This window comes from Anser cygnoides, chromosome 5 (genome assembly GCF_040182565.1).
Source record: "Anser cygnoides isolate HZ-2024a breed goose chromosome 5, Taihu_goose_T2T_genome, whole genome shotgun sequence".
Taxonomy (NCBI): Eukaryota; Metazoa; Chordata; class Aves; order Anseriformes; family Anatidae; genus Anser; species Anser cygnoides.
The window spans coordinates 55,521,246-55,547,938 of record NC_089877.1 but is presented as its reverse complement, the minus strand read 5'-3'; the positions used below and the strand labels follow the sequence as shown (position 1 = coordinate 55,547,938).

General features: G+C 50.9%; 1 long non-coding RNA gene across 3 annotated transcripts; it reads right to left on the bottom strand.

Moving 5' to 3' along the window:
- Nucleotides 1–340: 340 nt before the first annotated feature.
- LOC106046999 (uncharacterized) lies at nucleotides 341–26,411 on the bottom strand. Of its 3 annotated transcripts, XR_001213561.3 has the most exons (4): nucleotides 26,217–26,409; nucleotides 10,950–11,082; nucleotides 8,138–9,462; nucleotides 341–4,072 (listed from the first exon to the last, which is right to left on the bottom strand). It is a non-coding gene; the product is annotated as an uncharacterized lncRNA (long non-coding RNA). The 3 variants fall into 3 exon arrangements; XR_010832013.1 differs by lacking the exon at nucleotides 341–4,072 and having other exon boundaries at nucleotides 6,559–9,462; nucleotides 26,217–26,411; XR_010832014.1 differs by lacking the exon at nucleotides 341–4,072 and having other exon boundaries at nucleotides 6,559–9,043; nucleotides 26,217–26,411.
- Between the last annotated feature and the right edge of the window lie 282 nt (nucleotides 26,412–26,693).

Below are 26,693 nucleotides of genomic sequence, written 5' to 3'. Positions count from 1 at the left end.
CAGAGGCCACCTGCTCAAAAGCCATCGCTGGGCCACGAGGCATGATCTCAGCCGAGGAAGGAGAAGGGCAGCACGAGCCCCCTCTCGCTTGGGCGCAGAGGTGTGTGTGCATGTGCGTGTGTCCCCAGAGCAGGAAGTCTCGGGGCTGTCACCGTCACAGCTACTTTGCACCTGTCACAGCTATTGTTCCAGGCCACCAGCACTGTCTTCAGCCCTGGCAGGGCATTTATTTTATATTATTTCTTCTTTCAAACCTTTCTGCTGAAACACACGAGCTGTGAACTTAACACCTCTGGTGCTGCTCAAGCTTTTAGTTCCTAAGCCTTGAGAAAGCTTTTCGTGTTTGTTTTTGCTTCCTTAAAAATGGTGCTGGCTTGCTTTCTTACTCTAAAAGCCTGAAAACTGAAAAGTTTTGAGCGAGTGTCCCAACGCAGCGTTGCAGATTTCAGTGTTGTTCTGGAAGCAAACTTTGAAAAATTCTTTTCTGGCCATAAAGAAAACTCTGCACTGAGTGTAGGCGAGTGTGTACACAGAGACTGTACACAAAATACAGAATTGTGTTTTATTTTTCAGCAGCAACAGTGAATGCACTTTTTTGCAGCCCCTGAACGTTGCTAATGCCAAAAGAGCGAGGTTTGAAGCAACAAAGTGAATTCCTCCAGCTCACTCGTTCCAGAGATATCTGATGTTAAAACTTTGTTATTTTTAAGTCCTGCAAGATGGGGCTGATGAGGAGGAAACCCCCCGAGCGCTAAGACAGACCCTGGTAGGCGCAGGGTCTTGTTGACCTGCACGGGTACTTCGTTTAGATACCTTAGGCCCTGCTCCTGCAAGTGACTGCACGCACCGTGCGTCCTGCCGAGGCTCATGAAGCCGTGTAGGATCGGGAGGAGGAGTTTCACGTACCAGCAGCCGCAGACTGAGTCACCTAACGCCAGAATGGCATTTTTCCTCGGCCCTGAGCTTGACTGGGGCTTCTGGACATAACCGTAACTTAGTGGTTAATCCGTCCAGCTGCTTAGATATCAAAGCAAAAGGGGGAGAAAAAAAAAGTCTTTTCCTTCTGAAGGCGGTGTCGCTGCTGTGTGTTTACTGCAGCCGAACAGGTCGGACAGGCAGGACTGTCTTTTTAAATAATTTCTCGAAATTTGGTTATCTTTGTCAAGGGGAAAGCTTCTCTCCTTGCCAACTTCTAAATGATTTTTTTTTTTGTGGCTGTTAACCCTGTCGGTCCCACAAGTACAGTAGAGCTGAAGCGGCAGTGCTGCGGGGATGCCTGAGAACTGAGCAGGCACCGCTCCCCGGGCGAAAAGCACAGCGTCTGCTGCCTCTTTCGTCGTGCCCGCCCTGCCCAGCTCAGTGCCTGGTGCCTGTGCCGTGACGGCACCGCTCTTGGCGCAGCCACGTCGCTGCCGGTCCTTGCGACAAAGGGTTACAAAAACTAAATGTGTTCCCATTTGCCTGAGCTGTACAAAGCAGCTCTCACCTCCTGCGTGTTGTATTTTCCTCGAAAAGAGAGGCACTGAAAATGCTTACCCCCGTGAGAGTGTGCATGTGTGCTTACATGACTGTGTCCGTAAGTATGGGTGTTTGTATATGTATGTGTACACAGACATATTTGGTTACTAACAGCAGAAGGGACAATTAATCACCCTCGAGACTGATAGTTTTTAATACTGAAAGGCTATTAATCAGGAAAACATTACCCTTTGAACAAGATGTTTATGCGGCCAATGCTATGGGTTGTTTGTTTGTTTTTTTTCCCCTGGTGCTCAGGCAGAGCAGAAACCAGGCTTACAATCTCCTACACTAGAACTTCTTGCTCCAGGTTTGACAATTTTGGCTGGAATTTGGAAGAAACGTACAGGAGTTTACGCCCCTCTCTCTTTGGTTCGAAGGGGACTTCAGTGATCAAAAGCCAAATCTCTGGAGGCATTTAAATGCCTGAAGACATAAACAGACATCACGTGGAAACTTCAAAAAAAAAAACTACTTCTGTTGAAAAATCCCAAGGGGCATCTAATTTCATTTTAATGTAACTAAAAGACCTTAAAAATCTGTCCCTAAATCTCCTGCGCTCCCTTGAAAATTCTTCCTTGCAGCCCTGCAGCCTGAAAGCTGATTCTGGAGAAGGAGCAATAAAGGCAAATTATAATCCAAATTTTTATTCCCCACTGGAGAGAATGGCTCATATCCTGTAGCGAGTGGGAGGCCAGCAGAAAAAAAATGCGGGGAGGACAGTGGTGGGAGTGAGAGGGTGCAGAGAGGCAGCGGCACTGGGGGAGGCCGGAGAAGGGCTGCGTGGCAGGTCTGGGGACCGGGGGAGGCGCAGCAGAGGACTGGCATCCTGGGCTGGCAGTGGCTGGCCCCAGAGAGAAGGCACGAGGAGCCGGCGCTGGGGAGGAGGGAGAGGGTGGGAGAAATCCTGCACAGAGCACTGGCAGTGCCAGAGGCCAGGACAAACACACAGCGTTGTGGAGGGCAGAGCTGCAGACAGCACCCCTTCCTTCATCCGTCTGTCTGTCCGTCCGTCCATCCATCCCAGCGAGGTGCGAACACAACCCCCCGCGAGCCTGTTTCAGTGTCGGCACTAGGAGCTGGTTCACAGCTTATGAAACCAAGGGAACGGGAGTCGCACATCTGTGCCCTGCGAGCTTCCCCCCAGCGGGGATCGGGTTCCCGGGGCATACGGCCTTCCCACCACGCCGTGCTGCCCCCCGCTCCCCTGGGAGCATCTCTCCGTTAATTAAATGTCAGGCTGCTGCACAGCCCTGCTCTCCCTCGACGCCCAAAAGCAAGCTGATTTTCTTAAGGCTTCGGAAATGCACCTCCTCTCTGCTCCCCGCCCTGCGCCCCTGAGCAGCCCGAAGAAGATAAAGTGGAAGGGGCAGCAGTGATGGGGGTGACACAGGGGTTAGGCTGCGGCAGCATTAACACACACACACATAGCTGGTGCCTCCTCACAGAAAGCAGGCCCTGTATTCCATGGAAGGACAGGCCTCCTTTCCCTCCCTGGGGATCAGGGAGCAAAAGCAGTGCAGAAAGCCCCGGATAGCTGGTGGGTCTGCCCCGCTCAGTGCTGCGTCTAAGCAGAAAATCTCCATATCGGAACGGAAACACAAGCTGTGGAGAGATTCATCATTCCTTAGCAAAACAAGGGGGAAAAGATTTCCATCTGGGAGCTGCTTTATCATAGGAATGATTGCAGCAAGCACGAAGCTGGTCTGGGAAGAGCTCACTCTCTTTTTATAAATTTCTTTCATTTCTCTCCATCGTCATCTCAGCAGCAGAACAGCCAGTGCAGGTTAAACCCTGGGAGATAGTGTCGTGGGTGACAGCTGCCATCGTTTTCAGGGTGACCTGGAGTACAATAACAGTTTTTCTAACAGATTTAGAACAAGAAATCCACACAATCCATTTGGGGAGCTCTGTGTCACAAGACCTGATGGGACAAAGACTGGATGCTGTACATTAATAGAGCCAGGGGGTTAACAGTAGATATTAATTTTTAAAAGTGTTTCACAACACAATTCCTTGCACTTCAGTGTTTAAATCAATCTTTTTTTTTTTCCTTTTTTTTTTTTTTTTTGAGTGATGGAACAAGCTTTTCCCAGGAGCAGTTTCTTACCACTGGTATTCCCACGGGAAAGGAAACTGTTAGAAATTCATCTGAAATTGGTCTCCAAACATGTAGTCAGAGGTTCGAGCAAACTTACAAAGGAGAGAGAAAAATCTTAGAGGTTGGTATGTCCACATACGCACGTGGGAGTGGAGAAAATCAACTTATTCACATCCTTCTGACGTACGTAGGGATCACTCCACCGAAATTCCTGGAAATTCCCTTCGCTGTGAAACCAGTATGAGAAGTCTCAGGCCCAGCGTCTCCACGAACACACCCCTACGGCACAGCACAACCCATCGGGATTGCAGTGCCAACCTTTGATTTCATACTTTCTCTTCCTCTTAATCCACATGTAATCTCAAATGCTGGTGATCTCAGGGGGAGGAGCAAGAAGTCAAAGTCGGTTCCTCGCTGCTATTTGTCTGAAGAAAACCTTCAACACATGAAAACCTGGAAAAGAAAAAAAAAAATAAATCCATGAAACCTCAATTTGGCATCAAGTGAGGGATTAATCACCAACTAAAAGAAACAATTTTAGAAAATGCCACGACTTAGTGCTCTTAAAATGACAAGAAGACAAAAGAGCCACGATCCCATCTGCCCCGGGCGTTTCCCTCACCCAACACCGAAGGCACCAAAGAGCGCTGTGCCTCCGCCGCCGTCCCGGCGCCCAGCTGAGGGGACAGATGGCATTTCTCCACGGACAGCTTGTCGGTGGCCTCTCACAGCAGCTGCCCTGCTGGGACTCACCGCTCTGGGGACGCCAGAAGCGGTGCACCAACCTCTCACTCTCTGGGCCAAACTTCTGTGCTGCGGCCTTCCTCCTCTGAGTTACGTCGGTGTAAACCTGGAGTATATGTGGATCCAAACCTGCTCGGGGGTGCTGGATGGCTCTGGATTAATACCGAGATAATATCCAGGCACAGGGAGCTGTTCCTGCTGTCACAGTGCCTGTGGTGTCGAGAGCCATGTTGGACATGACTGTTTCCACACAGGCTACCATGTCTTCAAAGGCCCACTCGCGGCCCGCTGTGTAAATGTGAACAGTACTCACTTTTTTTAAACACGGGTTTTTCATACGCCAGGAACTAATGGCCCTCTCAGAGCAGTTATAGTCTGTTCCGACAATTTGTTTCCTAGTCATGCATGATAAGTGAATTTTTACAGCTGAACCAGGAGTCCTGAAAAACGGGCCTTACGCTGGGAGCGCAGATGTGGCCTGCTGTGGGCTGTGGTAGGAGAGCGTCCCTGCCCCTGGGGAGCCAGAGCCAGGAAATGAGAATTCCCTTTTTCAGTGCACATAACGTGACACCCAGGCACCCTTTCATCTGTGCTGAAAGGCAGGAAGGAGAGGCGGAATTATCCCCTCATTACAATAATGTCCCTCGCACTTTCTCCGGCTACTCTGCAGGCATTAGTGGCTGCAGAGAAATGCTGAACACCCACATCTCCAGCTAAAAGAAACCAGAGGGCAGGGTGCTCTAAAAATCAGACCCACGGAGCTTTAAACAAAGGCTTTTATACTTAAAAAAAAAAAAAAAAAAAAAAAAAAAAAAAAAGGACAGATTCACCTTAACTTTATTCCTTACTGTGAGAGCTTTGAAAGAAAATTACATATTTTCCTGATTATCTAATTCCTCTTATGGCCGCCCCACTATAACCTGTACTACATACAAATTCACAACACTACATTTACCTGCCTGCTTGGCTGCTGGAAGAGAAAATGAAGCTGCCTCAGTCATCTTCACATTCAGCAACAGAGGAAACTGACTTTTTTTTTTCCCCCAATTCAGCGCCAATTAAAACGTGAAACGTGGATAATCTGATATCCGCTAAATACTCCAATCACTTACGTTGCAGAGCGGATACACATCCACACTCCATAAAAAATCGTATCGTTTATTTGTTTAAACGTCGTAGCCGTGCCTCCCTTCATCCCGTGGCTCCTCACCCAACACCCGTGCGACGAGCTACTTCCCCGGCCCAGACCCTCGGCCAGCACACCGGCTCTGCTAAAATTTCTGCGTTTGTGCCGACCGACGGCAGCTGAGGACCCGGCAGAGCCTCTCCAGGACCCGCAGCACCGCTGGCAGCTCGTGCCCCGCTGCTCCTCGCAGCCCCCGGCCCGTGCCCGCTCCCACCCCGGCGCCCAGCCCCGTGCCCCACGGGGCGCTGAGCCAAACCCGGCACGTAGGTACAAAGGGAAATCTTGACAGCATCTGTGAACGGGGTTTAAGAGAAAGGAACGAAATAATACCACATATGTTAACAGATTGAGATGGTAGCTATGGTGACCACAGACAGACAAAGAACAAACCGTTTTGACTGAATTCAGCCAATTCCTTCTGACAACAAACTGCAAGAAAAAGCAAACTTTTTAAAATCCGTAATGAAACCATTATAACAAATCCATTTCTCTCTGTTCGGCTCGTTTGCTTTTTGCATTTCAGTTTCAGCTATTACATTAAACCTGTTAATCATTGATATAGCCAAATGCTTTCCACCTACCAAAAATGGGGATTTTCTCGGTGTAAAAAAAAGAAAAAAAAGTAAAAAAAAATCAGTTTGCATTTTCCAAAAGAAAAGGCAAGGAATAGTTATTGTAAAATGACAGACATTCGTAATTTACAGCATTTTCTTGTGCACGAAGGCATCTGGGTTTTGTAGAGCAAAGGCTTGTTTATAGCAGTCGGATTACTTTCCCTGTCCCGATGTGCAACGTAGCCATGAACGATCCCTGCCCTGTTTGTTGCGTGTTACAGCACCGAGCGCCTCTCTCCATGCAGCCGGGGCAGGAGGGCACGAGCTGGGCCATCGAGGGACCCAAAAATCTGCCCGTGGAGAGCAGATGTGGAACTGCCTGCGGGCTCAGAAACTGCCCCCCTGCGAAGATGCAAGGGGCTGGTGGAGGAGGAGGAGAAAAAGAGGAGGAGGAAGAGAAGGGGGAGGAGGAGGAAGAGGAGGCTCTGCCATGTGTGCGTCAGGATGGAGACTGCAGCACAAAGCCCACGCACACCCCCAGGGAGACCCCTCTTCATCCTGGAGACCACTTTGGTACACCCAGTGCAGAGGATGCTGCGGGCCAGCGCGCTCGCTGGAGGCCAGTGCCAAACCTTGCTGCCAACAGCAGGAAAGCTGCTGTCATCTTCCTGAGCAATTTGAGTGCTTCGTCTCTAACTCGGTGTGCCCAGTGCCTTCTGCAATGCCCTGCAGGCTGCAGCATTCACAACGGTGTGAATTTGCAACGTAGCCGTGCTTTTGATGCTCCGGGGAGCAATAACTTCCCATTTCTGCAGCGCCCTGACCCTCTCAGCTCTAAGCCAGCATTTTCAGCTGCTTAACTTCACTCCTCTTTAACGAACAACCCCCTAAACCCAGCAAACGAGCACAAAGGCGCACACCACGTGGACACGGCCCCCTTTATCGCTGTGCCCCCCCCGTTCCCCCCAGGGACCCACGCCAAGGCCTCGTGCGTCTTTGCTTTCGCTCTCCCCGGTTCTGAGGGCAGGCCCACGGAGTGGGGGGGTGAAAAGGGAAACACCACTGTTCGCTCACATTTTCTTTCGGTATTGCCTGGAAACAGTAAAAAAAAAATAAAAATAAAAAATTCCTTTGATTTTATGTGCAGTAAACCCTCACTAGATGGCTCCTTACAGCAAGTAAATCCAGTCCCCGCAGACAGAGCACCGCTGGCGAGCCAGCCAGCGCTCAGCCCACTTCGGGCCGGCACTGCTCTGCGAGTCCCGAGCTGCCAGTTGGGTGGGCATAGACACGTCCATTCAGCCCTTTTCTTGATGTTTTTAAGTTTCACGTTCAATTTTCTAACGCGGCAAGCTCGGGGGGAACCAGCGGCAGAGGTCTGGCGGGGGAAACAGCTGATGCCCGCCAGCATGTGGTCAGTGGTCCAAAAGCTGCAACCCCAAGCATCACGCGGTCCCTCCTAAAAACTCGCTTCTGAAGAGCCCCCCCTCGCCGTTTGCAATGCTATCTGCAAGGCGTGCACTGGCAGGATGTTCAGGGCAGCACCGGGAGAAGCGACGAGCTGTCAGCTGCACTTAGCCTCCCGCTCCTACGTCGCTCTGCACGCTCCACGTTGCAAGGTTGGCTGATTGTGCCCTCATTAGTGAGCAGCGCTAATTGGTGTCTAACCCGCCTTGAGATAAACACGCACGCTACGTGTTGGAAACCCAGCGAACAAATGGAATGATTTTAGTTTCTCTCCAATCCCCAGGCTGAGAGCTCTGGCAGCTCACAGCAGGGCAAGCAGGCGCAGTAGGAGGTGGACTGCCCCCGGTCAGTGGTGGGAAGGGAGGTCTGTAACGTGGCGAACTTCCGTGTTAAAGAGAGACCTGCTTGGTTTTTTGTCATCTCTGGGTTTGTGTTTTGTTTTGTTTTCCCCAAAGAGCTGCTGAAAATCAGCACAGATAAATGCACTGAACCAGGTCATAATCAGCACATAGCACTGATGCAAATACCCGGATTAGGGAATTACAGCAATTATGGTAGGTAACTCACCGGAAAAAAATCTGTATAAATGCTCAAATAGAAGATGCTCGCGTGTCCCATAAACAAGCACAAGCCATGCCAGTCCAATGCTAGAATTCACTAATAAAGTCATCTTTGATCATCTAATTAATGGAGCTGTTATCTCCCCGTAACAAATCAGGGCTTAGAGCTTTTAGACAGTTAAACATTTTCTCTCGTGCTTAAAAAAAAATAAAACCTAACAGCCGACAGACTTTTCCATCCTTAGCAGCGTTCCCTTGAAATGCAGTTGTTTACTTCGGGCCTTAAAGGCCGGATTAGTAGAGAAGAGAGTTTGCTTTTAATTGTACATACGAGTTTCATCGCCGGCCTCCCTGCCACGAACAAGCTCTTTAATAAGCGCCGTGGAGGCAAAGCCTCCAGAAATTGCAGAAGAGAAGCCTCCAGAGATTGCGGAGGAGAGAGGGTGGGAGCGGCGAGTCCAGAAGTAACGCCGAGAGGTCTCAGCCCCCGGAGGCAGAGCGCTTCCAGCTCTCGCAGCGACCGACCGGGAGGAGCAGCCCATGAGTCAGCCGAGAGAGGAGACGTGTCGCCGCGCCGCGTGTCTTCCAGGGACGCGAAAATCAACGCCGCCACAGCGCCCGGGCAGGAATTTTTACAGTACCGGCTGGCTTGCTGCTATAGCCCTGGGTGTGGGCAGGTGTCTCGGTGACTGAGGCTGTGATTGCCCCCGCCGCCAAGGGGTGCTCCTCGCCGTGCTCTTCCTTTGCAAAACAGGAAAGAGGCGAGACAGCTTCGGCGATAACCGTTTGAGGGACCCGAGCAAGTCCTCGTGGCCGTACCTCAAGCGTTATCGTGCCTCGCCATCCTCCGTACGGTGCTCGCTGCAGCAAGGCATGGGCAGGGCTCTTATCTCGGCTTTCTGGAGTTCCAGCCCTTTTGCAATTGAATTAAAATAAACAGAAAGAAAAAAACGTTCAGCTTCGTAAGGTGTGTTTGTTGGTTTTTTTTTCACCTTGTGTAAATTATATATCGCACTCATTACAGGAAAAAGGAAGACACGGGTTTGGAAATCGGTTGTGGGCTCCTCCATTTTCCTACAATCAAGCGTTACAGCTGCATACACAGGGGACCTTCTTTTTTTTTCTTTTCCTTTTTGCTTGTTGCTTTACACCAAAATAAAGGCCGCAGTTGTTCCAGTCAGTGATTAGCCTCAACGTTGCGCCTCTGGGAATGGGGAAGCACGGGGACTCAGGGGAGCAGAGAACTTAATGAGTTCTTTATCTGAAGAAGGGAAATTTTGTCAAAATGTTTTCCAGAGCCAATGGAAGCGATCCGGCGGCTGCACGCACATCCTGCATGGGAGGATGAAGGTGAAAAAACCATAACCTGGGGCTGCCGAGCAGCAGCCCCTCACCAAAAGCTGAAGGCAGCCCTGCTGCTGTCTGTGCTAGGAGGTAATGGTGTGGTGTAAAAGCCACCAGCTCTCCCCTCGTGTCCCATGTTAGGAGGCCCTAAATGAGAGAGCTGTGCCCTGTAAGCGCTTTTCTTGCACAGCTGCATCCCTCCTGCCTTGACAGCACCACCAGGGCAGCTTTCCCTCTCTGGGCCCTGCAGGCAGCGAGCAGCGCAGGATCTGGCCCAGGGCATCGTGCTGGACCGCAGCAGGGCCTCCTGAGACTTTTTTACCATTTTTTTTTTAATCCTGAATTAAAACTTAAGCTTCAAAAGCATGGATCTAGGGGGGTCTCTTCATGTGGATACTGCGTTTCCTGGAACAGATCCTTTAATTTTGTGATGAGCTGGAGTCGCGGAAATTTGTATTCAAATCCTTTTTTTAGGCTCTAATGCTCTTTAGTATTGGACATAGGGATTTTAGGCTGGAAATGGCACTCTCGACTTTACTGTCACCCCAAACAGACAATCAAAATTTAAGCTGCTGTTTCTCTCCCAGCCTTTTTATGCCGCTCCCAACGCTCTCCCAGAAATTGTAATGCCTCTGCTGCATTTACTCCACTAGTAAAATCTACTTTCTTCTGTGTTTTTCCCCCCCACTTTATCCTCAAGTCTTACGCTGTCAAATAAAATCAAGGTTTTCATATGTAAAATGGTTATCAGCAGTTCAGGTTTTACTTACAGTGCCTTGAACAGGCTGCAGGGATGCTAGATGGGGAGAGATGTAACCTAACAGCGTATACCCTGGTGCAACCTGCAAGCACCATTTTGTATGGGGTGTCCTTCTAGGGTTTTTCATCCTTGCTGACGATAACAGTAACAGTTCTAATAGTTTTACAGGATGTTAAAAATAAGGCTGCGTTTAACTGTTGTGAAGAGTGAAATTACCCGGTGTGATGACCGGAGTAGATCAGAGAAATGTGCCCACATCTCAGAGAACCTGGTCAGTGGCTGTACCATTCGTGCCAGCTCCCTCACTGCCTGCAACCCCAAGCTTGTAAACCCCATGAGCTCTCCCTAGAACAGCCCCCACGGGGGTCCCTCAGGGCTTTACGAGCTCACGTTATGCTGTTGTGTGCCAGCTTTGGGTAGGAAATAGCTTAAATTCAGGGTGAAATACATCACTGGACTTGTGCAGAGCCAGGGGCAGGAGGGACCTGCGGGGTCCAGCCCAGGCACAAGGCAACTTCCCTCTGAATGTGCAACGAGGGAAACCTCCTCCAGAGGACCCAGTGCATTTAAATCCTTAGCTACACACAAAAGATAAGCACACAGGGCTCATCTGAATCTCACTTCCAAACCTGCTCATCTCTTTTTCTGCTGGTGGCTCTAGGAGCAGCAGCAGCTTCCATAAGCTATCCAGCAAGGGGTTTGTTCTCAAACGCACCTTCTGCACAGATAGGCCTTTGGTGTCCATCGGGCACAGGCTCTCTCTCCAAATATTCACACCTCTGCAGGGGTGCATGTGCAGAGCCTCCCACCCACAAATACTTGATTCACAGGCCAGGACACAGGATGCCCTTGGGGGGGAAAAAAAAAGAAAGAAAATTGCCAGTATGTTCCCTTTGCAGAAAATAGGGGCCACTGAGGAGGAAGGAAATCAAATGTTATTCCTAAAAAGCAGCAGACAACAGCCATTCACGTGGTCTCATATTTAAAACCATTAACACCTACAAACAAATAATGCTTATAGATCTGGAAAATGGTGGAGAAAAAAAAAGGAAATTTAAATTCTCAGTTCACAAATGCGCGCTGCTTTGCAGTAGCTTCCCATGAGTGCTCCAGCTAGCGAGCTCGCTGCACAATGATCTCTGAACGGAGCACTTAAAACGAGCACTAGCAAACATTCCCGGAAGAAAATTCGGAATAACTAATCGTAAGGAAAATCACACCGGACACCTAATTTAGGAGCTCCGATCACCCCATCGGCAGCTAGAAAGATAACACTTTATCTGCTCGTCCAGGCAAAGCAAGTGCGTGCAGCTCACAGCTGAGTGCTCGGTGAGCGACTGCTCACCAACGAGACGTGCTGGCATTTACTGAGCCAAAGCAAACGCCGGCACCTGGGAAGGTGCGGGTTTGCTGGCAGCAAAGTCATAAATGAGAAAGCTTGTGTGTGTTGGGGGGTTCCCTTGTGTAGATTATTTCCTATGAATTACTTACCCAGCCTTAGATTTTAATTGATAATTTCTCCCTTGATGTGCCCCATATAGAGGAAATGTTAGCATTAACCAAAGCTAATCCACGGCGCGGCTGGGAAGGGGATTATTTTGCCAGTGACGGCTTCCTTTAAACATGGAATTGTGATCAAAGCAACATGGTTTTGGTTTTTCCTCTATTTTTAGCTTTGTAGTATGTTTCTTCTTAACAGTAAGTTACCGTTATACGCATGCTGTGAATTTCCAATATAGCGAAGCTTTAATAATTTGCAGCAATAATTGTTCCTGCTCCAGTCTCCGATTCAATTTGATGCAGAATTCCCATCTCCCACCACAAAGCTTAGCTCAACAGTATCTGTGTGAGCCAGGCTATGAAACGAGCCTGGTGTAATGGACTTCATTAAGGGACAGCCAAATTACTCGTCTGTAATCTATTTTAAACAGCAAAAAGAAAAATTCAATAAATATTTCTCCTTCCGAAGTTACCCATTTTGGGGGAAAGGGGCCTGCCGATTCACAAAGTTGGTAGCCACGATCCATTGTTGTCAAGCCCTGAAGTAGGGAGCTCCTCGGCGCAAGCACAGAGCCAGTCTGAAGGCACAGGACCCGTAACCCCAATGTGGACCACGAACGCACACCGACTAATTACAGGTTGTGGGAGAGCCTGAGCCGAGCCCTGCGCGTGAGAGCAAATTACTCCCTTGATGAATAAAAGCCATTACTTAGTATTTAGCTTCATAGCAAGAAGCCTCTTCGGCCTGCTCCTAACAGAGATGTTACAGTTAATTTAGTGTAAAATTATCACCTGCTGTACAATAAAACAACAAACTGCAGTCAAATAATCTCTTAATAAATGAAAATGTGTAATAAACTGTGTCAGCACCACGGAGACTTGGCAAGGCTGAATACCCTAAAGGTACCAATCCAAACAAATTCGCCATACAATATATGGCCTGTGTCATTTCTGGTTCTTATCAGGGATGATTCATCTGGGAATCCTTGGCGCTGGTTTTTACATCTAAAGGCCAGGCAGTTATTACAACGATATAATTTCTGCTGCATTAATTAAATATAATGCCTGTAAGCCCCTTTATAGGGGTCTATAAATTCATCGTAAACATATGCTGTATGGGCATACGTAATCTACAAAATGTAATAAAGAGTCATACAACCATCTCTCCTTTCCAGAGCGTGGAGAGGGGTCAAACAGTCATCATGCAGAAAACAAAAACTTAAAAAATAACGCAAAAGTGAGCCTAACATTGCTTCTGCTGTACACTACAATTATGGACAGAAACCCAGGCGCCTGTCACTGAGGAGAAGCAGGGTGCATGGTGGCTGTAGTGGGTAGGGGAACACAGTGCTGCTCTCGCTGCTGCAGGCTCGCACCAGATGATAAAAGCACCCCAAGTCCCTCCACTTCACCTGGCATCGTCTGACTGCAGGAGAGCACGGGGTACACCAGTTGTTGCTGAGATCTGCCTTGCATTCATTTTCTGGGCATTCAAATGCTGCCCCCCACCACCCTGCATCAAAAAAAAAAAACAGAGGGGGAACAAAAGGCAAAGCAAAGCAAAGCCAAGTGAGGAAGAGCCGTGCAGCACTTCTTGCAGTCAGCCAGAGCCAAGCTTTGAGGAGTTTTTCTGCAGACATCTGAGGTCCAGACAGAGCAGAAATACCCGCCTGGCTGCTGCATCGCGTGAGGAGGCTGCAGAGGAGCCTCCCAGCCCACGCTGCCCCGGGGGGAGGACAACAGGGCGCGGGGGACAGCAGCAGCAGAGATGATGCTTGCACCAAGTCCTGCCCATCCTTCTGGGAACAGCAACGGGGACCTTCAGGCTGTGCCTTTCCATGCCCTGACTGCATGTGGGTTGCCTCAGCATGTGCCTGCAGCTCGGTGCCCTTCAGCCATGCAAGCGGCTGGTGTGCAGGGCACATTGCGTTCCTCTGGGCTCATCCAGGATGTGTCTCCAGAGCCCCTGCTCTTGTTCTGTCTCACAGAGCTCCCAGGGAAGGAGCAAGGGACAGCCAGCGGCAGCTGAAAGCGATGTAGGTGAGGGCAGGATGCAGCAGGAGGCAGCCACCTACGTGTAGAGAGGAATCACCACTAGGAGACTTTTTTCCCCTAGAAACACTGTCCAAGTTAAGAAAAACAGAAAAATGACTCATGTTTGTGTGCAGTAGCTCCTATAGTGGCATTTCTGGTCACGTTCCCACTACCGCAGCAAAGCCCAGGCCGTATAATAGAGCACAACTGGAACAATGGCTTCACCAGAGACCAATTCAGCCCCGACTCACACCCCACGCCAGCCCTTTGAAGGGCTGCACGTGGTGCACATCAGCGCTCAATTCAGCCCTTTGTGCTAAGCATCACTCGCAGGCCCTGCTATAATGCAGCCCTTGCTCGTACAAATAACCCTGCTCCATCACAATTTTCAGTCTCAGCCTGGCACCACAAACAACCCAGAGTCTCCCATCTCACACGTACCTTCCAAACCATCCCTGGTATCTTCAGGCAGGGATTGTGCCCCAAAACCTCTTAGGTACCCACTGGCCCGCAGTGCTTCTGCAGAAGAGCCATAGAACAGTTTCTCTGGGGCTTTCGGGATGGGGAAGGAGGAGGATGTTCAGCCTGGAGAGGCCCTAGTGGTGGGTGAGGGGTTTCCAGACCACCCAACCCATGGCAGTCACAGGGCATCTGAGCCAAGGGGGTGTCCATGGAGCAGGGCCAACAGCATGGGTTTGTTCACGCCGCCCTGCCACAGCAACAGAACACATGGCCAGCATCACTGTGCTCCCTCTGAGAGGCCAAGACCCATCAATTAAACAGAGGAAATCAAAATGACAAGAGGAGAAGACATCCCCTGCGCCCAGCTCCCTCTTTTGGAAACCCCACCCCTGCGCTGGCTCTCTGAGTAAACATCCTCCATCACCACGCTCCCTGGACAGTATCCTTGCCAAGCAACAAAAGCAAGGCCTTTTCTTCAAATTAGGTTAAGCAAAAGATAAATAAAGCATTTTTCCTCAGTGAGATCAAGCATTTTTAAGAGACGGGGCTATCAGGATGTGTCAGCCCCGTCTGGCAGCAGGAACGGGCTGCGCGCCGTCCCAGAGGGGTCTTGGCCGGTGCAGGGCTGAGATGCCTCATGGTGCCCTTCCTGCTGGAGCACTTATCTGGGGATATTTGGTGTCCTAAACCCCCAGCTCCTGGGGTCGTAAGAATGGGTGGGAAACATTTCTCTTCCTCAAAAAAAATGCACCTGGAGGGCAGCGGCAGAGCCCTGTCCCTGAGCAGTCCCTAAACCCAGCCAGGGACACTGCAGCCACCCTGCAGGTTTGGCTTGGCAGAGCAGCCAGCAACAGCAGGTTACGCTCAGGACAGATGTGTCTGAAGGGGGTGGAAGGAGGAAGCCGAGCAGGCACAGAAGCCACCATTCACCATGCAGTTACCAGGCGGCAGCGCTCCCCCAGCGCCGCAGCAGGCGGTGGACTCTGACCCTGTGCCGGCGCCTGCACGGCCATGTCCCACGAGTTCTGCCTGTGCCCTACGGCAGCAGGGGGCTCTCCTTCAGCTCTCACCTCCTGAATAGCTGCAAGACAACTGCATTTTCCTTAAACATCCTGCTCCTGGGAAAAGCCGGAAGACAACCAGGGCGCAACCTGAGAGCTCAAACCAGCAGCGTGCAGAGAAAGCCTTGAAAGTCTATTCCGGCCTTTGCAACGTATTCCCCTTCTAAAGAGGGGGAGGGAAGAAGGACACTAACGTGCGTCTGTTGCGGTGGCTTTTGGCCAGGAACACAGAGAGCCCTTTTGCCCTCTGTTTTCACCCCACGCATGGCGTGCCGTGACGATTTGCACTGCGCAGATACCTGTAGCTGCCGCGCTACTGCCGGCGTCTGACACAACGCGGAGATCACCGCAGAAAGCACCATCGTCCCCCAGGCAGGCCGAGCCTGGCGCCCCCAGCCTGGGACAATATGGGAAGACCCAGGCACGGAGCCCACGGCCAGCACCCCACGGCAGCGAGGCCGGGCCCCGCTCGCCCTGCCGGCTCCCCTCAGGAAGCGCCGCCCGCAGCGCAGGAAGCACCCGGCTCGCGAGCTGCGCCACGGCCCACCTAGGCCGGGTCCCTACGGGCAGCAGGGCCGTGGGTGTGTGTACACATATATATGTATATATAGCGCCTGGCTCCACATCCTTTTACCCCCTGCATCTGGCTGGTAAAGCAGTTAAACCGCCCGGCTCGGTATGGTTTCAGCTTATCACATACCACACACACAGCCCTCCTCGCGCTTGCACTCTCTCTGATGATGTTCACTTTCCTCAAAACATCATCCTTAAATAAAATATTAAAAATCTCATTCAGCTGGAGGAGCGGGGGAGGAAGTTTGGTGTATTTCTGTTTTTTCTTTTGTTGTTGTTATTTCTCTGTCCTCCACATCCCACCCCCCATCCCCCCCCGCCCCCAAGGCTAAATCAAGCCCATGCAGCAAAATAAAAGAAGTAATTGTAGGGCGAAGTTATTAAATCTTTTGGGGCAGGAGGGAGAGGACAGAGGGAATCAGCGTGGTCCAGAGCCCTGAACTGGTGTTAAATGACAGAAAAGGAGGTGCTATAGGTTCCTTACTCCACCCTGGCAGGCGGCGTGGAGTGTCTGCAGGATCTCACTCCAGCACAGGAACAGATGGAGCCCCACAGGGGCTCACGGTGCCGCTGCTGTCCCCATGGTGGGCTGCAGGGCACACGGCATGACCCATCCCAGCACCGTGGGGCTTCTCTGCTCACCCAGCAATCCCCCCCCCTTCCACACAACCCCCCAGCCTCAGCACTCCCCCTCTCTGTGCTATGCAAATGCCCACTGATAAGATTATTGCCACTGCTGGCCCTTTGGTTCAACATGAAATCATCAAGCACTTGGTTTGGTACAAAAGCACGACGTTAAAGTTCTTAATTAAAAAGCTAAGTAAAATTAAATAAAAATAGGGGAAACATTTGAAGCAAAGCGTTGTTTGAAAATTTTAGGAAAAAAACACAAGCCTATTCAGTTCGAATTTCCTTTAGCTTTCGGTTGTTTTGCCACCATCAAGTTTTTGCATGCTTTGTGGAAGAAACCCAGCCACTCCAGTTATGAGCTGTAAAGCTAAGAAAAACAAACAGGAGAAGTTTCGCTCAGCCTTTATCTGTCGCCAAATCAGGCTGCGCCTTTTGCCCGAGGCGCAGTCACCTTACAGCAGGGGGCCCGTGTAGGAAGGATTTTCTCGCAGCACCCACGGCCACTGCCATCACTTAGGTCCTCGGGCAGGATTCATTTCAGTGCTCCGACCACGCCTGCTCCAACCCTTTCCATGAGCATCTTTGCTAGGCTACGTGGATATTTCATTTTAATTTTTCCCTGACTGTAACTGGGTCTTGGGTAAGAGGGGACGTGCTTTAAGCGATGTGGAAGCTGATAAACATATTCACCACTCCTGGTGAAAACTCACGTACATAAAATGAAGTTACAAAAAATACTACTACTAAAAAACAAACACAAACAAAACCACCAGTTTTGCATGCACCCAGCCATCAGGTATTGGCAGAGCCTGTACTGTCCAGGCAATTGTACCTTTTTCTTGTTAAAAGTGCCTTGCTGCAGAGGTGCAAATGCACCGTGGAAGCCCCCAGGGCAGGCCTGGGAATGAAAACCAAGTCCATGGCCCAGCCGTGCACACCTGCACAGGGCGGTGTAACACCACGGCGACAAAACCAGCAGGGAAGCAGCAGAAGAGCTGCCCCAGGGTTGGTGCCGAGAGAGCAGGGGCTGGGCTCACTTTTACCTTGCTTATTGTGGAAAAGAAAAATTCAACTGCAGACTTTCTCCAATACGCAGCTCTACAGTTTGCTGCTGTTCCTTTGCTCTTCCTCTGTTCTCTACAGACCCTGCCTTTCCTTGCGCTGGCTGCCCACGTGCTCCCCTTGGTGTGACCCCACACAAAGCCACCCTTCACATGCATTCTTCCCCCCTCTTGGGCTGCATATAAAAGCGTGAGTTTTCCTTCCTCATTTTCTCTCTTCTCTCATCCCCTCACACTTTCCACGCACTTCCCGTTCCCCTGGCCCTAATTTCCTTTTTGCTGAAGAAGTCTCCCACATCAGCTAACGCTCCTCCCTTCTCCCTCCCACATCGCCCATCTCTCCCGCTCCAGGTTTCTCCCTTTTCACCTGCTCCCTTCACCAGCTGCTCCCTCCACCCTCTCCCACCCTTTCACGCTGTCCTTCAACGATCACCCCAGCAACATTTTTCCCTCTCCGGCTCATGAGGCCCTCATCCCACATCTCCCCCTCCTCCTCTTGTCCTGCCCGTCCCGGTACCCTGCGCACCCGCGGGGCCAAGGCCCTGCACCAGCACTGACGCAGCTCGCCCGCAAGGACACGCAGTGTAACAGCAGCACAGCAATAAACACAGCCCCGCTACATCCTGGTGGCGAGTTCCCAAGTCTCCAGATAACTCCAGTCGGTGATGAATTGTATGATTCAGATGCCAAAACCCCGGTATTTGGGACAGCTGTAGGCTGAAAGGAGGAGAGGAGGGCTTGTGGCTGCCGAGGAGCCCGGAGCATCCCAGGCAGAGGGGTTTGCTCTGCACTCCTACACTTCGGTGTGCTTTTGGCAAAGCTGGGCAGGAATAAAGTTCCCTTCCCAAAGCAGCCTTTGAGCTGCTTGCCCCAGGTGTGTTTGTCCCAGCACAGCACCCACAGGCAAGGATCTCTGCAATTGTCCAGAAGCAAAATGCCCGTGAAGTAAGCCAGGCCAGCTCAGAACATTTTCCTTCCACCTCAGACATTTTTCGTCCTGATTGGCACTGTTTATCTGCACCATTCGAGCAACTAACGACCTGCTGCTGGGCCCAGACCCTGACCCTCCCAAAGACAAACTCTCTGGCACAAGGACAATTAGCTTGCTTTTTAACAGAAGACCTTTCAGAATGAGAAAGGTAGGTTGTTGGGTTTTTAGGGTTGTTCGTTTTTTGGCATTTCTCACACACGCCTAGTCACCTCCTGCTGCCATTGAGCAAGTTGCTTTTCTCTTGGAGATGGGGGCAGAGCACCCAAAGCTGTGCTTTCCTGAGAACACCCCCATAAGGGTGGAATTTCTCACCTGAGAACACCCCCAGCAGACCTTCGGGAACGCATTTCTCACCTTGAGAAATCCACTGCCGCGAGCACCGGGCTGCTGCTGTTATTGCCAGGCTGCACATACGCCTTGGAGGGTTTGTCCTGCTCCTCACAGCCCCCCCCAAAATGCAAGGAGCCTGCAGCAGCCACGAGCACCCCAACCATGATGACCAGAAGCCGGTGGGATCCAGGAAAGGGCTCTGCTGGCCATAGCCGAGAGCTGGCACAGGGACACGGCTGTCCATCCCCAGCCCCACGGGGAGTTCCCGAGGACAGACAGCCACCACAGACATCTCCACACAGCAGCTCTGCTCTCCCAGAGGAGCACCCGCTCGGGATGGGTTTGTCCCACCTGAACCTTCACCCTCTGCTCCTGCCAACTGCAAGCACGTCACTGAAGGACACTGCCAGAGCCAGCCCCGGTGAGAAGACGGGTCCTTTTTACTGCAAAATCAATGGAAATGAGGCAGATCACATGTGAAACCAGCTCAAAAAATAATTCTGACTGAAATGAATAAGTAATTTGCATTAAGGCATCACCAAGTCTAAAGGATTTTTTTTTTTTAAGCAAAACAAGTTTCCATCGATTTGTTTCTCTCTCCCCCCCTTCGATTTAAAAATGGTGTTAGCAAACGCCACGCTGCAGCAGCAGCGCTGGAAGCTCCCCAGCAGCCTCATGCAGCAGGGGCAGGCGGATAAATACCAGAGGGCTCCTTTAAGTCGCTCTCTGCTTCTTCCTTCGCCTCCCACTCCCTGCTCCCCAGGATGCAGCTTCCCCTGGGTCCTCTGAGCAAACACAGGCCGCCCCTGCTTCCCCAGCACCGCGTTTCTCCATGGCAAACCCTCCTGGCCTCTGCCGGAGGCTGAGGAGCAGCCAGGACCAGTCCCAGAACTGGTCACGGGTCCCGCTCAGCATCCCCCAGCTGAGCTGCATCCCCCAGGGCCACCCGAAATGCGGCTCCTGGTCAGTGCTGGGTGGCTGCAGGGTGGGAGCAGCGTGCCCACCTCCAGCTTCGCCATCGGACAGATTTGCACCACGGCACTAAGCAGAAAGCAGGAGGTTTTAGCTGTGCTCGTTAATAACCAGTAGCAACTGCCCCAGCCAGCCAAGAAGGGAGAATCTTCAGAAAACAGCAAGTATCAGGGAGGATTAACAGCACATATTCTGGGGATGAGGCACTGGCCTAAGAGGAAGCAACGGGGACAAGAGCAGCAGTGCTTTCCTCTTAATGGGAGTGATTCATTCACAAGAGTTAACCAAGTAATTTTTCTGGAAAACAGAGCAAGGTTTGTCCCTGCGATGTAAAAAAAAAAGTTTTCATTTAAATGGGTTGTTTCTAAATTTTCCATTGAGCGTTTACAGTTTCCTTGGCCACTTTTCCCATGAAAACCTTCAGAAATGTTGAGGGGGAGGGCATGACAAGAGAAGGCTGTCCAAAGACGCCTGCAAGTTAATAAACAAAAGCCACTGCGGAGCTCTGTTCTGTGATGGAAATACAATTTTTGTTTTGTAAGGATTCCACACTACTGTTTTACTTCTTTGATTTTAAGAAATTTGGGTATATTTCCATCTGGACCTATTTCCAAGCAGCTCTAACATTACTTTTACACACCCTCTCCCTAGGCCAGGCCTAAAATTCCCTTCTGTGACACGGGAATCGCTCCTGGGGAGATGAGCCAGGTGCAGCATCCCCTCCCATCCCCTCAGCCAAGGCAGGGTGCAGGCTGGTGGCACATTTTGGGCTGAGGGCCCGAGTCACCGTGGGGCTGCTGTCGCCCCAGGACCAGCCCCATGTGCAGGTCTCAGGGTCCAAAGCTTGGCAAGAACCAGGCACAGAGGTGACTCGTCCTGGTCTTGGCAAAGCAAGGACAGCCCTCGGCTACGGGCAGTCACCTCACCTTCAGCTGCCCGCAGTTCTGCTCACCTGAGATTGTAAAATAAGACTAAGCTGAAATTCAATACTTCACTTTAGTTTGAGAACTCGCACTTTTAATGGAACTTTGATTACTTTTTCCCCACTGTAGATCTTAAATAATCCTGGCTGTCAGAAGCCCACAGGTTGAACTGAAGTGGAAATTTCTGTGTAGCCAAATATGCAGCAGATGATATTAAAGAAAAATAAACCACAGAAGGAAAACAAAATGACATAATGTACTGAGCTGGAATTCATTCGGCTTTCTTGCCTGCCTTTTAGAGGGAGTCACCCTGCCGCACATTGTGCCCAAGGTGAGGAGCAGAAGAGAGCTGTTACAGCAGTAACGCAGTGAAGACCGTCCACCAAAAGCTGAAGGAAACCTGGACTAAGTAAAGCCAAACTTCATCAGGTAACTTCTCAGTTCAGCTGCATTTTATTGTCGCCAGGTTTTCCCACCAGAGGACATAGAAGTCAGTGATCCACACCCCTTATTGATGTGCCACCTCACAGCCGGTCCCGCATTACATTTAACGGGTGCAGTTTCCAGCAGGGTGGCATCACCTCCCCACGGGGAGCTGTTCACCGAGTCCTGGCTGCGGCTGCCCCAGGACCACCATGGTGTCCAGAAGGATTTGCCACCCAGAGCCATGGAACAAGGTGGGACCCCCAGCACCGCTCACGCTGTGGCACAGCCAGACCCGGGGCAGGGGACTTCCACGGGACAGAAGGGATGCCAAAGCAGGGTCACAGTCGGGACATCAGTCTGTGCTGCAGCACATCCCACTGAAATTCGGATGGAGAGGTGGCCATAAATACCAAAACCATGTTTGGAGCAGGTAAAGACCCCGGGTGTCTTCCTGCTCACTTTTTCCCATGTGGACAAAGGTCACATTGCTTGGTCACCACAGTGCTCGGGACATGAAGCACAGGACAGCATTTGGCCCTGCAAGAAGAGGACCCTCTGCGGCAGAGGTGCAGGGGGCAGTGCCTGCAGCACAGCAGGAGGGACCAGCTTGCAGCCAAGAAACCATGTTTTAAGGTTTATGCGTTTTATAGCCACACCACACAGCCACTGGCCAGCTGCCATCGCAGCTTACCACGTCTGTCCTCACTGCTGGACAAGCCTGGAGCATTTCTTTGATTAATGCCCACCACCACGCTCACCTCCGCCCAGCCCCAGCCCCCCAAAAGGTTATTCCTGTTCTGCCACTGCAACCAAGCGCGGATCATCAGCTAACCCCCATGCCCTTAAGGGCACTGTAAAATACAAGCGGGCCTTGCACTGGGCTTGCAGCAGTGTGGGGCCACCCCCAAGCTGCTCCCACCCTGGCACTGCTGTTCCCATCCTGCATGGGGCCGAACCAACCCCTTTGCCCACCCCCCCAGCTGTCACCCCCAAATTGTGTCACTTCCTCACCGGCTCGCTCCTTCTCCCATGGCAGATCATGTTGCCCTCTAGTGGATTTGAAATTCTTTTTGAAAAAAAGTAAAACAAAAAAAACAACAAAACTCAGCAGTGACGATGACTGGGAAAATAACACCAAAAAAAAAAAGCAAACCACCAATCTGAGCACAGCAGGAACAGCGCTGCATTTTCACTGCAATAGGAAAGCAGGAGGCTGGGGTGCAGGTGCAGGATTGCCAGGAAAGCAGCTCATCTCACAAAGAGCTGCAGCATGCCACGTGGCTGCAGCATGGAGAAGGAGAACTGACCGGGTGCGGAGCTGCCCTGGGGACAGTGACATTGGAGGGGCATCGGCCCCACTGTGCGTGGCCGCTACCGAGTCACTGAAGCACAGCACCGACCCCAAGAGTCAGCCAGCCCAGGTTTTATGTACTGGCACTGTAGCCTAGGTGCAGGAGAGAGGAGAGGTCCCCAAAGTGGTCAGAACTCCTGCCTTGGCCCTCTGAGGAACAGCCGAGTGTCCAGGGTGAGGGGGAATAACTGAAGGCTTCGTCCAGCACAGGGAGCTGCTGTCCCCGCAATAAGAAAGGGAGAGCCAAGTGCCTGCCTGTGCTGCTCAGTCCCACGAGAAGCAAGGTCAGCTTTACAAACAGGATGAACACAATTTACCCACAACACAAGATGAGGGCCTCTGAGGCACCATCTGGTTCCCCTTTGCACCCAGGGCTGAAGTCATACGCAGGCTGCTCCACTTTGAGCAAGCAACAAGAGGTGCCTCTCCTCTTGGGCAGGAGGAATTTAAGAGAACAGCTACCAACCTCTAACAATGCAAATGCTTTCAAGGAGGGAAGTGCTCCAACTTCGCAACCAATGTGGCAGGATAGGGACAAAACCTTGTGGCCCAAGGCCAAGCCCTCAAGCCGTGCTTCAGCCCTGAGCCGTGGGCACCCCCAGCAGCTCGTGGCAGGATGGAGCAGCCCCTTTTGTAGGCCTTCCCTTACATGCTATTTAGCAACTCTGTTCAAAATGTCTTTTCCTGTGTGCTTTGCGACACTGGATGGTTGTCATCTAGTGACTGAGTAACCCATCACGAGCATTTGCTTTCTCCATGCAGAAGTTTCAGGTCTTCCTGTGCCACCAACACTCAGTCTGGGTTGAGCACATGGTGCCCATGGCTGCTTTTTGGGTTCAGTTACTCCTTCTGTGCCCCTTATAAGCAAGATTCAGGCAGGAAGGGAAGGGAAAATTGAACCAGTATATAGGAGTGTCACCGTGCTCCCTCCTGTAGTCCCATCTGTAGATACCAAGTTTCCCCAATACTTCTGCTCAGCGGCTACACCAACAAACAGCATTTCCATGATTCCTCCCAATCATACCTGTGCACACTTGTCTGGTTCACAAAGCTAAACAAACTTTGCTCAGCCAACATACAGGTTCAGGAATATATTATAAATAAACCATCTGCAGTAAGTGTTGTTGAGCTAATCCACTTTTTATTTTATTTCCCTGGGGAACATAAGCTGTGCAGGACCCTGGGCTGAAGTTCATAGCCCACTCTTCTGCCTGGCACAGGGTGCAGCTGACAGCCCACCTTTGGGAAAGGGGAACTGCAGGGCTCCACAGTGCACTTCACATGCTCCTGACACACAGGCACACAAAGCAGACCCTGCTCTTTCCCACACTCTTCCCAGTTTTATCCCTATCCCTTTCTCACACATCAACCCAGGTCTTCCCAGGCATCAGCCAAAAGAGGCCCGCCTGGCAATGGCACATTTCAAGCATCTCTCCTATTCGTGTAGCTCCCTTATTGTGACGGGAGCTGAACATCTGTGCTTTGGACAGCCCAGAACAACTATTCCTTCTGGGGAATGACATTGTACTCCATCACCAAGTACTGAAGGAAAAGAAACTGCATTTGACACTCTAGTTCCTCATTCAAAATTGCTCCTTGCCAGACAACTATGCCCCTCTGGGGACAGCCACATGTATGACAGGTCCATCACAGGCACCCAGTGGTCCAGCTGCCAGACAGACATATCTGCTCCTGCCAAGTGAGGGGGGATGTAGGGAGGAAGGCAGACAGAGCACCTTCTCCCCTAGAAAGCCCCCACACAGGAGAACAGCACCAGCCTTTCCCTAGCAGCTCCCTCTCCCCCTGACTCCTTCACCCACTCCAGCACTCTGCATGCTCCTCCACTGGCCAGGACAGAGGGCATTGGAAAGTTAGTGCATTTTCCATCACATGCTAATAACAAAGAATAAGTCCTCCCCAATCTTCACAGCCATTCTGGTAGTGCCAAATGGGGACAGCATTTACCTTCAAATGTCTTGAGGAAAAAAAATTTACGAGGTCCTGAATAGACAAAGCAGGAATTCAGCAGACATGCTATTTGGGACACAATCTAAATTTGGAGTAACTCAATTGCCTTCCTGTTAGCCCTTAGCCATCCGCTTTCCCAGAAGTAGCTGCCTGTGTTTCCAAGACAATTGGCAACTTCTCTGCATCTCTCTCACATTGTGACAACTTAATTCAGCTCCTGTAGAAGATCTGACAAGGCAGTCAAAGGAAAAGGTTATAGAAAGGAGGAGCATTCCCTTTAATACAAGCTACAGAGTTTATAATCATCATTTACCAACTTCACAGGCTGAGAAGAAAGATGTTTTTAGATTTAAGTTCATTTTGTTCAATGAAAAAGTTCCAAACTTTTTTTTTCCCCCAGTATTACTCATAAAAAATTTTATATGCATTCAAATATTGCCTAGTTAGGTCTTCTAAGCCACTGACAGAGCCTCATTTCATCTGATCATTAGTTGCAAGATGAGTTCTTCGGGAATATGGTCTCCTTGGGGAATCAGACAAGTTGAGAAAATTTCCCTCAGGGGAATCACTGGTTTAATATTCAGATTCAATCCTCTTCTAAATTTGTGGTCTAACTCTCCAGTAGAGTTTGAACATGTGGTTGAAGACATTTAGTAGAGCATACTTTATCACCGAGCTGAAATTTATGTTTTGTCTGGGAACTTGTAGGCTGAGCTGCTGGAAGTGGAAACCTATTTTCCTTCCCACCTGACTTGAGACAACAGCCCATTCCCCTTATCTCAGGGGCATCGCATGCACCAGCATTGCGTGTAAGGACAGTTGTGCAACACCCAGGTGCTTTGTAAAATGGTTCCCCATGCAAGCAGGGCTGCCGGGATGCCAAGGCCCGTGTCCCCACAGCCCCAGATTACAGGTACCCTCACGTAATGCCCAGTTCCGAGTCCAGATGAAGCAACCTGGCGATGGCTGCCCAGATCAAAGGGCAGAAACCCACGTCAGAGGAGCCCCTGATGCAACCAGCAGCAGCATCAGGAGCAGACAGGACAGAGCAAAACACCTTTCTGCACCAAAAAAAGGAGGATAAGGAGTACAATGCCAGAAACTGCTGGAGGAGGGATAAACTCACCTGTGCCAGGGTGAGTGTCTGTGCCCTGGCAAGAGGGAGGATTCCAGTCCCCAGGGCTCTTAATCAGGCATTTAAAATAATAAGTCTTATTACACTAAGCGTATTACTATTAAGCCTTCAGCTGTTAGCATTCAGCCGTTGTTGGAAGGGCCAGACCCAGCCACACATCAACCTGAAAGCAATACATCCAAAGCGGCAAGATGATACTTCCAGGAGCAATAACCACTCTGGACTCAGCCCAGCCAGCACAGTTCCCTGTGGCAAGCAATGCTGACACCAAGGATGCACCCACCAGTTAACATGGGAGGTGTTCCCTATGGCCAGCTGCTGCAGACATCCTTCCTTCACCAAACTGTGCCCCCCAACAGCCACCAGCTCCATGAGCCCTGGCTCAGAATAATTCAAATGGGCAGGTTTTCTCACAGCTGGGAGCAGCAACACCACCCTTGCCATCAGTAAGTCACCCCAGCCCTTGTACATCACCCAGGCTCTGCATCCCCACCCTCCAAAGCACACCAAAGCTTTGCCAGCCCCCAGCCCAGCTCTTACACACCCAGGGGAGGTCAGAGCTCACCTTCATCCTCCAGGGCAGAGGAAGGCTCCCTGCAGGCACTGCTCAGCCCCAAGCAGAAAACATTAAAAACCAATGTCCCCTCCAGCCCAAACCTCAGGATGGCCACACCGCTACTGAACAAACCATCACAGAGCAGCACATCCAAGGCAGCACCTTCTCATCAGGATTCCCAAACCAGGCCTCACACCTTCTGGGTATGCTTTATAGCCAGCAGCAATAGCTAACAGCAATCACCTGGAGGTCCACCTGCAGAAGCTGTAGGCTGTTGAGTTTGTTTTTTTTTTTTCTGCCTAAATGAAAGCTTTAACCACCTGCTTGCCAAGGGTCTGGTGTGGGATTTAGCAATTCAGACAGTTTTTGTGGGTATCTGGTTGTTGGGGGTGTGCAAGGGGTTGGAGGCAATCTGTCCTATGGGACCAGGCAGAAATCATGCTAGATTGTACTCACACCACCTATTCTTCCTTGTGTCAAAGGTTG